General features: G+C 37.9%; 1 pseudogene; it reads left to right on the top strand.

Moving 5' to 3' along the window:
* The window catches only part of LOC116314070, a 116,722-nt pseudogene that overhangs the window by 51,050 nt on the left and 47,499 nt on the right, over window positions 1–18,173 (top strand).

Raw genomic sequence — 18,173 nt, 5'->3', positions numbered from 1 at the left:
TTTCACTTTCTTCTTATCTCTCAGCTGCTCACAGCAAACAATTAGCTCTTCCTCATCCAGACTCCGCTGGAGGTTTCTTCTTGTTAACAGGGTTAACAAGACGTTTTCCCTTCCCACTGTCACCAAGGGATTGTTTATTGATTAGGTTCTATTTTTTTTTTTTTTTTTTATAAGGTTTCGGGGTTTTTACATTACAATATATTATTGTTGTGATTTGGTACTACATAAACAAAGTGAATGGAAATTAATTACAAGCACCACCTTGATTTTTTCCATTAATATATTTATTCTCCTGAAGATTCACTTCAAACCATGTGCTCTAACCTTTTAATTCAGCTTTCATCGTTCTTTTTGTTATTATATTTGTAGACTTGTTTTTCTGAATTCAATAAAAGCTATTTTATTTAAAGATATATGGTCCTCACAAGAAAGCCACTAAAAACCAACCATTTTAGAATATAATTCATTATTATACGCAGGACTCGAACACAAAGAGTGAACTTAAAATGGGAGAATCTTTCATAGAAACAAACTAAGACTCTGAACATGAAATCTAAACTAAACCACTTTGAAACCAGAAACACAACCAGATTTACAACACATGAGGAGGTACAATGTGAGGAAAACACAGGGCTTAAATATACCAGGGAGTAACGAGGGGATGGAAAACAGGAGGAGAGCACAGCTGGGACTAATCAAACATGACAAGACAAAGGGGAAGCAACACTTAAAACGCTGAACACAGGACACGAGACTATCAAAGAAAAAGAGGAAACAAGAGACGTTCACAAAGACACCGACTTGACACTGAGACATAGAGACATAACTGATTGGGGGGACAGAGGGAACAGACAAGTGACTACACGAGGAACACGGGGAAAGCAAAGTAACAGAAACCTAAATCCTAGGAACTAAGAATAACACAAGCGGAACACAATAAAGAGAACGAAAGTAACAATAATCAAAGAATATAAATTAACCAACAAACATAAAACCCTGGGTCACAGACCCAGCACCGTGACAATTTATCAGTATGTTACTGTAACCTACTTTAAATACAATTAAGTGCAATTATACATTTTTTCTGTGAATTTTAGATGTTTTCTTAGTGTTGTATTTCTGCTTTCACAAAAAAGGAACAATTATAAAAACCATTCCTCCAACACCTATTACTGTATGCTAATAGTTACTACTTTGATGATTACTACTCACATAATGTTAGACTGATCTTCAGCCAGGAAGGACAGCAGAAAGGTGAAGATGTCCATGCAGAGTGAAGGGAGATCCAGGAGGACTCCATCTTCTCTGCTTGTCTTTCTGTAAAAGTCACCACACACCACTGATTCATTTCACTTAAATTTTATTTAAATTAGCGTCAAATCACAACAGTCTTCTCAAAGCACTTGTAAGGCGCCCCCAACATACAGACAAAACTGACCAATCACATGACCCCCTGTGAGCAAACACTGTGGAAACAATTGGAAGGAAAAATTCCCTTTAATAGAAGAAACCTCCAGCACAACCAGGCTCAGGGAGGGGCGGTCATCTCCTGTGACCAGTTGGGGTGAGAGGAGGAAGACAGGGCAAAAGACATACTTTACTTACTTACTTACTTTACATGCTGTGGAAGAGTGCCAGTGGTAATTAATGATGTATGATTCAATGCAGAGAGGTCTATTAATTAAGAAGCAGAAAGTTAGACGTCATCCAGGTCTTTATGTCTTTAAAACATTCCTGCAGTTTAACTAATTGGTGTGTGTTATCTGGCTTCATGGACAGATAGAGATGGGTGTCATCTGCATTGCAGTGAAAATGTATGCTATGTCTTCTGAATGATACTGCTTAAGGAAAGCATGTATAATGTAAAATGGTGTAGAACTGGTCCTAGCAAGGAACCCCCCTCCATAATTAGAAATTTATAGTGTAAAGAAGACTTTCCATTTGCATGAACAAATTGTAATCTATTAGATAGATATGATAAAAAACACTGCAATGGTACTGAAAATAGCTGTCTTTAATGTCACGTCTGTGAGACACAATTACGAGTATTTTTTTTTTCCTCTAATAGTTAAAATTATATTTGTGAAGAAATTCAAGAAGTCATTACTAGTTAACGTTAAAGGAATGATTGGCTCAACTATGTTTTGACTGTTTGTCAGCCTGCCTACAGTGCAGAAGAGAAACCTAGGGTTGTTCTTATTTTCTTCAGTGATAATTAATAAGATGTTCTAGCTTTACGGAGGGTTGTTGAATTAAAGAAAGGAATTAAAGATGCCTGTTAATGAAGTTAGGATGTTGAAGCTTGTCAGGCTTATAGTCTAGCTTTTTTTTTTTTTTTTTTTTTTTTTTAGGGTTTTTGCGCAGATGCATTGTGAATACATCTCTGGTCTGATGAAAAACTGACAGGAAACCATTGTGCTAAACACAGACAGCATGAAAAGCCGATGTAACTACCACAAGTTTCTGAAATCTTTTTTTGAAATTTCAAGATTATCACCTTCACCATCCTGGATGCAAAAAGAACAAAAAAAACCAGACCTGATGAGAAGATCTCGAGCTGACAGTGAAACTGTTTGCTTGACTTGTCGATTAGCAAATGAGCTTAACACTGATAATTCTCCTTTCTTGCTCATTCTATGACAAAGTTGTGTGAAATAAACTTCATTTATTCAATGTGACCACAAAAAAAAAAAAAAGAAAAGAAAAGAAAAGAAAAGAAAAGAAAAAGGACTGAGCCCATCAAGTCAGCAGGAAAGTGTCAGGTACATCTGTGTTGGAGGCCGGCAACTAAGCTGGAGTCCTACAAGTAGCCAGGCAGAAGGTCAGCAACAGTGTTGATGATGGCGACATTCTGGAAGCCAGCAGCAACAGCAAAGTTGACAGGACTTTATTTTTTCCAGCCTGTAAGTTATTTAGTTCATTTATAAGCTATGTTTTGCTTCCAGGCTGTGACAGATGTTTTTATGCTCTCTGTGAGCCCAGAGGACTGAACAAGAAATGCTTTGAAATTAGAATAGAATAGCTCTTTATTGTCACTGTTACAAGAACAATGAAAGGCAGTTTGGCATCTCTCCTTGTGAAATACACACTAGCGTAAGTAAGTATTTACATATTAACTCAGACAGATTTACATTTACACAAGAAAGATATGTACAACTTAAGTCATACACATGCATATATTACAGATACACCCATACATACATACACATATGTACATATACATGCATATATGCATGCGTACGTACATACACACACATATTTCCACATACACACTTACATATATATATATATACATACCCATGCATGCCATCTGAGGAGCAGGTGCATTGTGAGGTGCAGCGTGTGATCAGTGATATTGCACATTGAGTGGGGGGTGCTGTTGCTACTATAATAAATACGGTTATAATAAATACAGTTTACAGAGGTAGGAAGGTTGGTTGCATTATAGTATAAATAGAGATATGATGTATAAATAAAATGTAATGTCCATGAGTGCAGTTTTCCTCTAATCCTCCAATTAGTTACAATCTGTGCATTTGCAGATATGGAGCTAGCATTAGCTAGCTAAACTAAAACATGACGCACACCTAGACGCTCGGCTTGACACGGGGCAGGAGAAAAGAAACAGACATAGGGACAAGACAGACAGAAGAAATAGAGAGGGCAAGAAGCATGATGGACTGGGGAGAATGCACATGACAGACAGCAGAGACATGGAATGAAACACAAGGAGGGGAACATGTGAACAGAAAAGGGAGACAAAACATAAGGACATGAACTGCCTTATAACGAGGGAGTGAGAGACACTGAGGGGGAGAGAGCAATCATGGACACAGAGGGAGACCAAACACAGACATGACGGGGGAAATATACACAGAGGACATGTGTTGGTTCTCGTATGAGAGAAGACGATCCAGACTCTAAATATGACTTTATCTTTTCTTTAAAGACAAGATAAACATTTATTGAACACACTAAAACAATGTTTTTTTTAAACATAAATATGAATAAAGACAGACAGGAATATTATTCCAGAATAAATAAACTTAAAAAATAAACTCTAACTTTAAATATTTTGCTCTCCATAAAAATATATCCTGTCAAAATTATGCAAGTTAGAAATATGAACATGCTGCCAAAACCCCAGAAAAAAATAAATGAAAGCATACACAAGGTTGGAGCCACATGTAGACGGAGCTGGGCATTGCTTCAGGAATGGAACTAATAAACTGTGCGGGCCATTCAGTGTCTACTTTCCCTTGAGTGTATCATTACACTGCAGCTCCATCTGAATCTGCACAGGTGCAGTTCAGCAAAGTGCGCCGACTTTGTTCAACATTACTTGGCAACAGGGAAAGTGAGGCAAGTTGCACTGGTGGATTTGTGACAGCTTCACTTGAAATGCCTTCACCACATCATACATGCCATGTCCACGAACTGACAGATTTCCTTGCTGAGCTCAAAAACTTGATTGAGAAATTTTCCCCAACTCAGCCAACGGACCTCTGTATGACAAGGAATGTCGGCAAACTCTGAATCTATTTCCCACATAAAAGGCTGAAATTAACGGTGATTTAAACCTTTAGCTCAGATAAAATGTACGGTCTGCGTTACAGTGATCATTACATGCTCCATTTTTAGGACTTTACCACACAGCGTTTCCTGGTGTGTGATGCAGTGATATGCTGTTAACTCACTGGTACAGTTCTCCTCCTGCATCTTTACTAGATCCTACATCCTGCACAACACCAGCACTCCATCTGGTGTCCCAGGGCAGTTTCATGTCGGTTACACTTTGACATACGTTTTCAAAAATGTCTTTTCCTGTCGATGTCCCGTGCATCGATTTAATTTCCAATATTTCCTCTCCACGGATGAAGATGGCCAGCTGTGCAATGTCCATCATGTCTGTACTTTCATCCACAGCAAGAGAGTATGCAATAAAGTTTTTGCTTCTTTCACACAACTGTGTTCTTAAATCAGTGGCCATCTCACCAACCCAATCAGCAATCGTATTTCTCCTCAGGCTCACATTTGCCAAAATCTGCGTTTTGTCTGGACACAAGACGTCACACACCTTCATCATGCAGCTCTTCAGAGTGGTACTGGGCTGATTTGGCTATCTCCTCTGCTACAATAAAACTTGCTTTCACAACAGCTTCACTTTGTGATTTTGCTCTGGTGAAAATCATCTGCTGAAATGTCAGATTCTTCTTTAGCTCTTCTACTTTCTGTAGTTTCTGCTCTGCATTTCGGTTTTTCAGCTTATGTTTTGACTCGTAGTGCCGTCTTAAATTAAATTCCTTAATTACAGCTAGATTAGCTCCACAAATAAGATACGGGTTTACCAGCAATGTCTGTAAACATATATTCAGCCTCCCGCCGCCGGTGCTGAAAGACTCTGTTTTCAGAATCAACTTTTCTCTTCGCCATTGTGAGGGGCAGGCTTTGCAATAACAGAAGTTTGGACACTAAGGTGATTGTTAAAAAACTGGATGAAAGCCACAGTTCTCCTTATACCACTTCAGCTCACATTTCCTCTTCTGCAGCATCTCATTATGTGGAGACGCCACCTCACCCATCACCGTGGCAACCACCTCTGACCCTCTGGTCACACCTGCATAAACAGATAATGAGAAAGAGAAAAGGGGTGGGGGCAAATCTACAAGCATTCTAATTCTAAAACTACTCTACAATACTTAACTGTGTGGAGTGAAAGTATAAAACAAATGTGTGATGCTAATTGGTGAGGGTAGTTGTGAGATATATATGCCAATTGCGGCCTTATACTTCCCAAACGTTTTGGTCAACTAGTCACCCAACGAGTCAGCCGCTCCAGAATGTTCCTTCAACTCATTTGATAGTGTTCAAAGACTTTCTAAACTCCTGGTAACTGAGCCATCTGTCTCATACTGCTGTCTTAAATTCCTTAATTACAGCCACATTAGCTCCACAAATAAGACACACGGGTTTACCAGCAATGTCTGTAAACATATATTCAGTCTCCCACCGGTGCTGAAAGGTTCTGTTTTCAGAATCAACTTTTCTCTTCACCATTGTGAGGAGCTAGCTTTGCAATAACAGAAGTTTGACTTGATTGAAGCGGGAATGTTCCCAGGTAGCCTAACGTTTGGCATGGAGGCTGCAGTGCTGCATTATGGGATCTGTTGTTTGTGTGTTATTAGCACCTCATATCGCCGGGCCATGCATAACAATAATAATAAATCTATATAAAATGATCTTGCGGGCCGGATATAAATGTACGCCGGGCCGGATGTGGCCCGTGGGCCTTGAGTTTGACACATGTGATGTAGAAGCTAATTGCTCAGAGAGCCTGGAAATAGCATCTCTAGTTAAATTGGCCAATCTTTGAACATTATAATGTACATAATTGATACAATCAGCATTTTTCTTAGGTGTCACCCAGAATAAGAATGGATTCAAACCCATTTGCAGTTGGTTTTGTTAATACTCATCAGGCACACCTCTTGGAATCCCAGTTGCATCAATATATGTTGGAGGATTTTTTGTCAAATCAAAATCAGAATTTGGGGATCTTCTTAACTGCAATGGCCTCTGTGTTAGATTTGATCCATGTCCTATTACAGTGACTGGGAGTACCAACCTCACCATTGTTCAGGTCTCTGACCACATGTGAGACAGGAAATTCAGAAGCCTTTTCCCACCACAGAACCAGAATAAGTCAGCCCTGGAAACAATCAGCTCACGTTTTTGTTTGGCTTCTTGTTTTGCTGGAGTTTAATTTTATTATTTTCACAAAGAGCAGAAAGTTTCGCTATTGTAACATGAATTTCATGTTTCTATCCTCTTCATTTGTCAGATTCAGTGTATGAACCCATAATAAAGTGTGACGTATAAATAATATTACCATTTCACCTTTGCTTTATGTGGTTTTTAGCTTATGGTATTGTTTCTATTCTTGTAGCTGTGTTTTATAAAACATTTTGTGTCATACATTTTGTTTTAGAATAGTTGGTTGGTGAGCAGCAGGATTCCTCGTTTGGAGGGGTGAAAGTAATCTGGGCTGGGCCTTGTAATTACCGAAGTTTTAAACTTGCGATTTTTTAACAATAAGTTGTGTTATAGATTAACAGAAAACTATCACTGATTTTGCTGGGGATTATGAAGACTAATATAGGCAATCCATTCACATAAATACCAAACTCCAACAGTTTAATTAAGTAGTCTTATTTTGAGAGCAAGAGAAAGAATGAGCTACACCAACTTATATGAGCAGAGAAAGAAAGCACTGCGCATGCACTGTAACTTGATTAACTTATCTTAGTGTTACGACCCGTCTAGGCCAGGCAATAACATGAGTGAGGCACACCCCCCCTACAGGTCACCTATTTGTTAAAAATTCTAAATCCCCCCCTTGTTTGCATAAAGAAAACTAAAAAAGTCATGTTTTGTTTGCATATTTTGAAAGTTGTTTAATGGGAGAAATTTCTAAACTGTAAATTTTTATTAGTTAACTTCAAATAAATAAAGCATGCAAACCTCAAAAAATATAAATTGCATATAAATGCAGCAGAACTATTTGTCCTTCTATGCAGCACTGCGTCAAACAATTAATTATAGGAGTTTGTTGGGACTAGAGTGCGACATCAGGTAGATTTGAATTGAATATTTTTCTTTATTTATGGTTTTACTGAGTGGGTTCATGTGTCTCTCGGAGATTGTGTCTCGGTACAGTGTGGTGGTGTTGATGGAGGTGCGGGATCCCACTGGCAGAGCAATGGACAGATTTCTCAAAGAGCTCAACAGAAACAGGTAAGTCATAACAAATTTAAAAAAAAACCTCATTAACAATCACTGGGACTAACTGACAGTAAAAGTGTTCCTGCTGTCATCCCCCTGCTTCTCTTCTTTGTGTTTCTTCAACTGGGGAAACCAAACTCATCCATAGAGGATGGATCTCAGTGCCTCAGCAGGACGAAGCACCCACAGGGAGCAATTTGCCTTCTTCTATAGGTATGAACATCTGATAATCTTAAATCTCTGACATATCCAGAATAACAATGCTCACCTCTCAAGACCAGTGATGGCCAGTAACGCGTTAAAAATCAGTATTATTAAATCGAGTAAAGTACATTACAAGTAATGCATTACTGTAATCCGATTACTTTTTAAATTAATGTAAATAGAGTAAAGTAAGGGATTACTATTGCAAAAAAGTAATTAGATTACTGTTACTTTCCCATAAGCATGCTGTGTTACTACCTTACTAAACCGTGATTTTGTTTGCGAGCGTGTCTCATGGCAATGACGTAAGTGCATGCGATGTTCGCAATAACAGATGTGTGCGGATCAACAATGGATAATATATAGAGTGCGGAGAGAGTATGATCGTGCAGTGTTAAAAGCGTGGAATTACATTTCAGCAGCATGTAACCTTTTGTTACTCTTTATATAGTTACATAGGAGTCAGACCATGTTTCTTTTTAGCTGAAAAGCATGACACCCAGGTAACCTGCATGTTTTCCTACGATGTTTGTTACCCTACAATCCGTCCTACTCTGTTGTAAAATCAGTGACATTTGACCCTGTTACACCCATTGAAATTTATACAGCCTATTTAAAATCTAAAACTTAAAATTGTCTGTAGCCTACTGTTGTTGCCACTGTCCTGTTTGAAATGGAATGAGAGAAGCTGGTTATTTTGTCATATGTGCCGATATTAAACCCAAGGTACTAACTAGCTAACTGACTGGATGCAGTAAAGATCTATACATTGTACCATAGGCAAAGTTGCCTCCATTTTTATAATTTTTTTTTATTATCATACAAATGTATTATATTTTGTACATTTCAAGGACTTTTCAATTTTGGGAGTTTATTTTTTATGTATCTATATTCTATTATACATACACGTTAAAAGTGAATCTCTGTCCAAAAAATGCATTCAGTTTACTTTTTACTCACTATGAGCATCATTCATTATTCTCCCCCAGTAATTAAGGTTAGGATATGTACTTTTTATATTCCAATCCATTCTTCTTTTGCAGCATTTAAATAACCTTGATCAGATTTGATGGTTTTGTTACAGACTTTTCAAAAATTTGTTTTGCTTTTCTTTCACAAAAGTGGGAATTAAATTGTGTTAAAATGTACAAAACAGTGATGTCATGTTTTGTGACGAGGACCCAGGCACAGAGAGACTTGATGAATTTAAGAATCTTATGATTTAATAAAGAAATTTGCAGACTTGCACAGAGTTGGTAAAATTATGATGACTGATAACGGAGACGAAGACAACAGACGATGAGGACACTGAGGAACGGGGGTTTAAATGCACCAAGGAGACAGTCAGAGAGAACTCGGGACAACTGGAGACATTTAAGGATGCAGGGACTGACAGAGACAGGGAAGAAGTCTCATCGTGACGAGTGAAGTTTATTTTGCCTGGCTGGGAAACTCTCTGGGTGCTCAGCACCACCAAAGCTCTGATCCTAGAATCGCCCCTGCTCTGAGCAAGCTCCTAGCACGCTGCCATGGGTATGTGAAATTCACAGAGAAACCCCCGATCCCCCCACTGACATGACCGCTACGGCACTGGACAAACCTCCACCTGCTCCACTCCTGCTAAACAGGTGAAAATAGATTTAAGAGCGACAGGACTCAGTGCCGCTGAGTTTTTAATTTTATTTATTTTCTGCTTTGTTTTACTTGCATCTATTTGAAAGAGTGAGTGTAAACAGAAAAACTTATTTTATTTTATATGCTGGAGTATGCAGTATTTTTGCTTGAGGCAATGTGCATAAAGTTAAAAGTTTAAAACTAATAAAACAATTCTTAAAAAGAGACTTTTTCATTTGACTACATTTTATATGATGTAATATGCAGAAAAAATATAATTGGACTGAAAGGTCCAGTAACAAAAGTAACATAAGTAACAAAATAACTAGGCAACTAATTACTGTTGAAAATAAGTAATCAGTAAGGTAACGGAATGTCTTATTTGGAGAAGTAATCAGAAATTAGTTACTAATTACTTTTTTTAAGTGATATGACTGACACTGTTCAAAACAGAGCATTACATATAGTAGAATTTTTGGTGTTTCATTAGCACCACCTACTGGTGGAAACCCATCGCAGTTCTGCAAGTTTGTGTGTCATACCAAACAGATTCATTTGAGCTCTGATTCATTTTATAAAAGGACCCTAAGAACTATTGAAAAAAGATAATTTTTATTTTTGTGATAGTGAGAATGACGTACATTCTGCTGCTGTGTGGCAACTGTAGCAGAAAAACCTACATGTTTGATTTACCGTAGATTTTTGTCTGGATTCTTTTCCTGATGCTGTCCACACATTTATCCCGGCCTGGGATGTGATAAGGAGTACAATGGTTTGTGAACTCACATTTGACAATTTATGCATTAATTTTTATGTTGTTTTGAAATGTAACTCATAATTCTGAATCACTGACAGATATGGAAATAAATTTTAAATTTAATATTGGTAAAACGTTTTAATCGTATTTTAAACAAAACTACAGGGTACCATCAAAAGCAAGGTCCTATTCAGTGATTCATTCAGCATAATTGTAATTATGAGTCACAGTTCACTACATTTATTTACAGTGATCACCACAAATGTGATATATACTAGGGTGACCATACTTTGTTTTACAAAAAAAGAGGACACTTGGCCCAGGCATGAAGAACTTTAATAATACTGTTTGCTTAAAGAAAATTGTAACATATTTAAACAATGCCTTCTCTGTGCGTTTAATGAATGGTGAAATAAAGAAAGATTTCTGCATCTCATTTGGCATGTTTCTAACCTCAATTAATTTTGTTTGCATGCCACCATTCTTCCAGTCAGAGTACTGAATTAGAATTGGGAATATTTTCTCTGCTCCATGGTTACTTCCATGTGCCCACCCTCCCCCATCTCCGCTGCACGCAGCCACAAGGAAAACGCCATCTAAGAGCCACCAGAGCCCCTAACCAGGTCATGGCCACAACCCCCAGGGAAAATGTCCCTAGGGAATCCCCAGACGCCCTGAGGCCGTGCCTACCCCCATGTCAACCACAATAGCGAAGGCAGGACCAAACCATGACCCGATTAATCTATTTTAGAAAGTGTTCTGTATATTTTAGACAATAATTGGTGGTGTTTGTAGTTCAACTTGACTGCGTTTTTAATTTCTTTTTTACTATGGATTTAATTTGTTGATATTCCAAAAATCTTTTCTTGTTGATCCCATATTGTGTAACTAGTCTGTCAAATGGAATAAAGTCTGTTCCTTCCAATATATGTTCCAAGTATTTAATTCCTTTATAACTCCAATCTGGAAAGTTTGTCATATTATTGTTTTGTAGTATGTCCGGATTGTTCCAGATAGGTGTACGTTTGCATGGGATTAATGAAGACTGTTATTTTTAGAAATTCCCACCATGCTGTCAGAGAAGAGCTGATGTTGATGCTTTTGAAGCATTCATGTCGTTTGATGTTTGAGCTGATAAATGGTAGATCTGAAATCTCTAGATTATTACATAGTGCCTGTTCTACATCTATCCAGGGTTCGTCTAAGAAGGTATGTTTTAGCCATCCTGAGATGAACTGAAGCCTGTTGGCTAAAAAGTAGTGATTAAAGTTAGGCAGATCTAGTCCTCCATTATCCTTGGTCCTTTGTATTGTTTTTAAGCTGATACACGGGGGTTTATCTTTCCAAAGGAATTTAGAAATATACGAGTCTAGAGATATGAACCAATCTTGTGATGGCTTACTTGGGGTCATTGAAAATGAATAGTTTATTTTTGGCAATCCTTACCATGAGTGATATGGGTAGAGATTTCCATCTAGCCATATCGCTTTCTACTGTCTTTAAAAGTGGGATGTGGTTTAATTTAGTTAATTCTGAATGCTTAGGAGAGATATTGATACCTAAATATTTAATATTTCCAGATTGCAGTCGGGTAGATGAAGAATTATGGAAGGAACAATTGATCGGAAGAACTATAGATTTTGACCAGTTACTTGAAAAATCTGAGACTCGTGAGAAAGGGTTTATCAATGCAATTACCCCAGAGAGATTGGTTTGTGAGTTTTGGAGAAAAAGTAATACATCATCCGCATAAAGGCTGATTTTATGTTCTACATTCTTACATTTTATGCCCTTAATTGTTGTAGCCTGTCTAATTGCTGCTGCTAGTGGCTCAATAAAAATTGCAAACAGTGAAGGGGGGAGTGGGCATCCCTGCCTGGTGCCCCTCACGGCACAGAAGCTGGAGGATATTTGTTCATTTGTTTTGACAGAAGCTGTTGGGGAATTATATAATATTTTAACCAGTTAATGAAAGAGGTTCCAAAACCAAATTTGTGTAAAGTTACAAATAGAAATTTCCAGTTAATTCTGTCAAACTCCTTTTCTGCATCAAGAGACAATATTATGGTTCCAACATTTTTACTGCACAAGTAGTCTATTAAGTTAAGTAATCTACGTGTATTTGTTGATGAGTGCCTACCTTTTATGAAACCAGTTTGGTCAGGATGAATTAAGAGGGGGGTTATTTTCTCTAATCTCTTTGAGAGAGCTTTGCAGATTATTTTAAGGTCTACATTTATAAGGGATATAGCTTGAAGGAAATGCAGGGTCTTTGCCTGGTTTTAGTAAGAGGGTAATATTTGCAGAGTTCATATTTGCAACATTCTGTAAAAAACTGGTGCCAGAATCGTCCAGAATTCTTTGTAAAATTCTGCTGGAAAGCCGTCAGGACCTGGAGCCTTATTATTGGGCATACTTATCAGGGCTTCCTGGAGTTCACCTGGTGTCAGTGGTGAATCCAGTGCCATTGCTTGGGTGTCTAATAATTTTGGAAGAGTTACGTTGTTGAAATTGATCAATTTTGTTTTTAGATGGGTTTATTTGTGGTGTATATAAAGTTTCATAGAAATCCCTAAAATTTTGTTTATTTTTTTAAGGTCATATATTGTATTCCCAGATAAATCTTTAACAGCACATATGGTTGTTTTTTCTTTATTGATTTTTAACTGGTTAGCTAGAAATTGTCCAGATTTGTTACCATGTTCAAAATTTTGCAGGCGAAGTCTTTGTACTAAGAATTGAGTCTTTTTATTAATAATTTCATTTAACTCTAGTTTTGTTTTGCATATTTTGTTCAATATTTCTTGATCTTGGTGTGACACATAAGCTTTTTCTAAGGATTTGATGCTTTTTTCTAGGTTCTGAACATTTTTGTTTTCTTCTTTCTTCTTATATGATGAGAAAGAAATTATTTTACCTCTCATCACAGCCCTGCTTCCCATAGAACAGATGCTGATGTTCCAGGAATGTCATTATAGCCTAAATATAGAGTCCATTCTTAAAGTATTTGATAAACTCTTCATCTTTGAGTAGTGATTAGATCTCCAGTTTTTACTTGGCGTAGTATTATTCTTATGTATTAGTGTTAAAGATACAGGAGCATGATCGCTGACAGCTATAGGGTTAATCTCAGTGTCTGAAATGTCACTCAGCAGTGAGCTGCTGACTAGGAGGTAATCCCGATGAGAGTAGGAGTGATGGACATGTGAAAAGAAAGTATATTCCTTACTGTTGGGGTGAAGGGAGCGCCATGAATCGCAAAGACCAAAGTCGCTCATATACTGTTTGATTATATTTGTGGACTGCCAATTGCGCTGAGTTCCTGTTGTATAGAGCCTATCCATTTCTTCATTTAGCCCCAGGTTGAGGTCGCCTCCAAGGACAAGTGTGCAGTCTAGGTGTTCGGAGAGTGCACTAAAAAATCCGTGGAAGAATGAGGGGTCATCAAGATTTGGACCATATATACTTACAATACATAGCTTTTGGTTAAGTATAGATAGTTTAACGATTAGGAATCTGCCCCCTGGATCTATAACTGTGTCAAATATTGTGAAATTAATATTTTTATGGATTAAAATTGCTACTCCTCTTTGTCTAGAATTATAACAGGCTGAGAACACATTAGGAAACTCAGGTGTTTTAAGTTCATTCAAACCTGTGACAGGCCTGTGCGTCTCTTGTAATAAAACAACGTCTGCCTGTAGGTTTTTAAGTTGGTTAAATATTTTTAACCTTTTTTCTCTGGAGCCAGCTTCGTGCACATTCCATGTGACAAATCTTAGTGCGACCATAGTTGTGTGTGTATGGCGAATGATGTACGCTGTGTGTATCGCTTAGACGGGTGAGGAAAATGGAAACACATCATTTGTTTGTAAATAAAGAGAAGAAAAATGTGTGGCGAGAAGCTCCATAGTTCTGATTATGTGTGTGCATAATAACTAGTCCAGCGTGGTGGGTGTGGTGCCCGGCAAAGGTAAGCCAGTACTCTAGCTGAGACTGGGGCAAAGGAATCAGGTCTTTCTTGATGGCAATGCAGAAATTTTGCAGTAGACAGACAACACTCTGAGAGTTTGTCAATCATACATCAGTAATGAGTTGACATTATGAAAAACGCACAGGAACAACAGCAAAAACAATAACAATTGAGAATGGTAGATGATCCGGCACACACACTGGTGCCATCTTGAATTCAAAAATCTGTACTTAACAGGACAGAAACATTTGATTGCTACAGTGTTTGCTAAAAACAAGCAAATATCTTGCATTTTAAAATGACTGAATAACAATAAAGAAGCAGAAGCAAACAGAGGTGCAACCCAAAGCAGAGTAAAGAATAATAAGACGTAGAAGTCATCTGTCCATGTCAGTAGTGTTGTACAGTCTGTGAACATAAAGAAAGGTCATAACATCACTCACTTCCATACGGCTTAAAACCCTGCCCTACTTAAGGTACCACATCTTGATAAATGGCCATATTTCATTTTTTAGCTCTAACTGCAACTGAAGTACAAAAACGGTGTTCCAAGGTTAATGACATTAATGATGCTGATACCTTGAATATTAATGATCCAGTTATTTCTTGCTCTTTCATTCAACCAACCACTCTAATCAAGTTGCATCACTGGTGGGATGCTTTAAGTTTCTTTCAAAGATTTTTGCAGCTGACAAAAACATTCACAGAACACATTTAGCATCTGATTAATAGTTCACATTATGTTCACATGATTGAATCATTTAGAAGCTTTTTTCAAAATCCCTTTACCCCTATGTTGAAATTCTTCATATTACATACATGTATACTAGTATGTAACATAAATAAAGCATACATGTATACTATGTGCATAAAGGGCCCCCCATTTCCTCCAGGGTGCTGATTATGTGTGCACTTTGCCTATGAGTATTATTTTATCATATAAAATTACCAGTTTTTGATGTATCTGCTTCACATTAACACATCAAGTAAAAACAACAACAACAACAGTTTATTTGTTTGTTTCCACATAAAGATTAGATTGTTACTTGTTTTCTTCTAGCTCTGTTTTGGACTCCACCGCTCCCGAGAGAAATACCTGGGTTTTCAAATGCTAAATGATCCGTACCAACTTTTCTCTCACCGTGTCTGTGACTCTGTCTGTGAGAATTTCTGTGGCTGTGTGGTTTAGCACAGAAGTTTCCTTTCTCTCCGACAGCTTAGACTCTCAGTCAGTCGTACTCTGTCCACTGACAGTGAAGGATCTCTTTCTGCTTTTTGTGTCTTCAGACATTTGAGTTTGTTGATCTTAACCTAATTGGTGAGTTCTTTTCTTTATTTTCTGTTTCTTGCTTAAAAATTAGCTTTAGTATTCAAAGTGGTGATTGAGCTGCTTTTCATTTTACTGGATTGTTTGATGCCAGGTCAGAATTGGCGGGAAACCTGCCAGGCTTTTTTTTTTTACTTTTGAAGTTTGACTTCAAGTTAAAATAGACCCTTTTACAATGTTAAGTCAAACAATAACAGTTACACATCCAGGTGCCCAAACCAAAATGAAACCAAAGCGAAAGGAAAGGTCTAATATATCCACCACCAGCACCTTCTTAGTGGCTCACCTGAGTCAAAGTCAGGGCTGAAGCCTTTCACTTCCAAGTTTGTCCACACTGGCTTGTAAAGCTGATGCATTAAAAAAAAAGTTCTTGAGTGATCACATTATGTTTCTGTGCCTTTCAACTGGCTTCTCACAGTTAAGTTGAGTTCTGCTCAGATGTTTGCCCTGAGTTCCTGAAGGGTCAGAATCACCTTTATTTGGACAAGTTTGTGCACACAAACAAGGACTCTGACTCCAGTTCACTTTGCTCTCTTCATGCCGTATAAGAAATGTTTATTCAATAGGCAGTTGTTGCATGTTATTTTTATTTAAGGTAAAAGAGAGTTTCAGTCGCAGTCCAGGTTTTCACTCATTTATTGCCTCAAGCAGATCAAAAATAATTCATGTACATGGATCTCCTTCCAGTTAGAAAACCACAGTCTGCTGTGGGCAATTTCAGGAAGAGAAATAGAGAGACAATTCACTATCTGCACCCTTGCCAGGACAGTTAGTCCTTTCTCATGTCACACTCTAATCACTCTTTCACTCAGTTTGCATGGTTTCACCAAGGACACTCACAATCATGCTCTCATACAGTTTACAATAACACTATAAGTTACAATAGCACTGATGTCAATGAGAAAATCACTCTTTTTTCCCTTTAACCCAGACATCTCGTAAGGTTAACCTCCCTTTTATGAGCCACGGCAAATATTTCACATTAGAAAAATAATCAGGGAATGATCCGTGGACTCTACTAGAGACAAAGGGCAAAGGACTCGTGATCACCAGTTTCAACTGTGACACGCAGAAGGTCGGGTGAATCCTAAGGGAAGCGGGCAACTTCAGCCTGACCGCTGAGGAGCTGATCTTCACACACAAGGTTTTAAATAATCAGGCCCCATCTTATCTTAATGACCTTGTAGTACCATATCACCCTATTAGAGCACTTCGCTCTCGCTCTGCAGGCCTACTTGTTGTTCCTAGAGTATTTAAAAGTAGAATGGGAGGCAGAGCCTTCAGTTTTCAGGCCCCTCTTCTGTGGAACCAGCTTCCAGTTTGGATTCGGGAGACAGACACTATCTCTACTTTCAAGATTAGGCTTCAGACTTTCCTTTTTGCTAAAGCATACAGTTAGGGCTGGACCAGGTGACCCTGAATCCTCCCTTAGTTATGCTGCAATAGGCAAAGGCTGCCGGGCGATTCCCATGATGCATTGACTGTTTCTTTTTCAGTCAGCTTTTCCTTTCACTATGCATTAATAGACCTCTCTGAATTTAATAGTTATTATTAAGAAATTTTTTTTTTAACTTTGTTTTTTATGTGTCTCTTTTTCCTCAAACAGAATTGTTGTGCATGGAGAGACCGCGCTGAACACCAACGTCCCCAACTCGTTTCAAAACATGAGTTTAAGCTGACCAATGAGGTGAGACTCACTTGTGTGTTTTTCTGAGCTCAAAGATAGAAATGATTTGACAGTTTTATTTTAAAAGACAGCATCAGTGTTATCAACTATATTTACTCTGTAAGGCACTCAGCATCAGTGACTATTACCCTGTGGAGATGGAGCTGAAGACCAGAGCAGGAAGACAGAAAAGGATGGCTGTGCCTGACGGGACAGAGATGACATCTGGGGAAGAACAGTCTCAGAAGAAAGGTGTCTTAGACGGTTTAATAAAAATTAATTTCAGTACAATTTTAGTTATTTTATAAAGGAGCAAATACCTCATGAATCTCAGGGCTGATCTCAGTTCAGTTACATTCTATTAATTATGCAGAGTTGCTGTTTATTTAGGAATAAAAGTGAGGTGAAATACCTCATTTTAACTGATATACACTGACAGTAACAAATTTATAGCAAACATGTTCTGCAGTGTTGTATTCTGGGTGCTTCCGAGAGCAGATTTTATATTTCCTCCTTCTAATATTAAACAACAGGGAAACAGAAGAAGACCAAACCGGCAGGGTCACCAAAGATGGCGGCCAAGCCAGCAGGAGCACAGAAGAAGAACAAAGACGAGCCAGACAGACAACAGAAGAAGAAGAAAGTTGGAACAAAAAGGAAGCGAGGGCAGGCATCCAACACACCAACTAAGAGAAGACGTCAGGATGTTCAGTGTTCATGATCTTACTATTAATTTTAATAATACTGTAGTTAGATGTAGTACTTGTATTAAAACGTCAAAGCTTCTGTTTGTTTACTAGAGATTTAACTGAAAACCACATCAGGTGGTTCACTGTGATACCAAATACCC

This window comes from Oreochromis aureus, linkage group 5 (assembly GCF_013358895.1).
Source record: "Oreochromis aureus strain Israel breed Guangdong linkage group 5, ZZ_aureus, whole genome shotgun sequence".
Lineage (NCBI taxonomy): Eukaryota > Metazoa > Chordata > Actinopteri > Cichliformes > Cichlidae > Oreochromis > Oreochromis aureus.
Note: the sequence above shows the minus strand (reverse complement) of the source record. Positions and strands in the feature narration are given on the sequence as shown.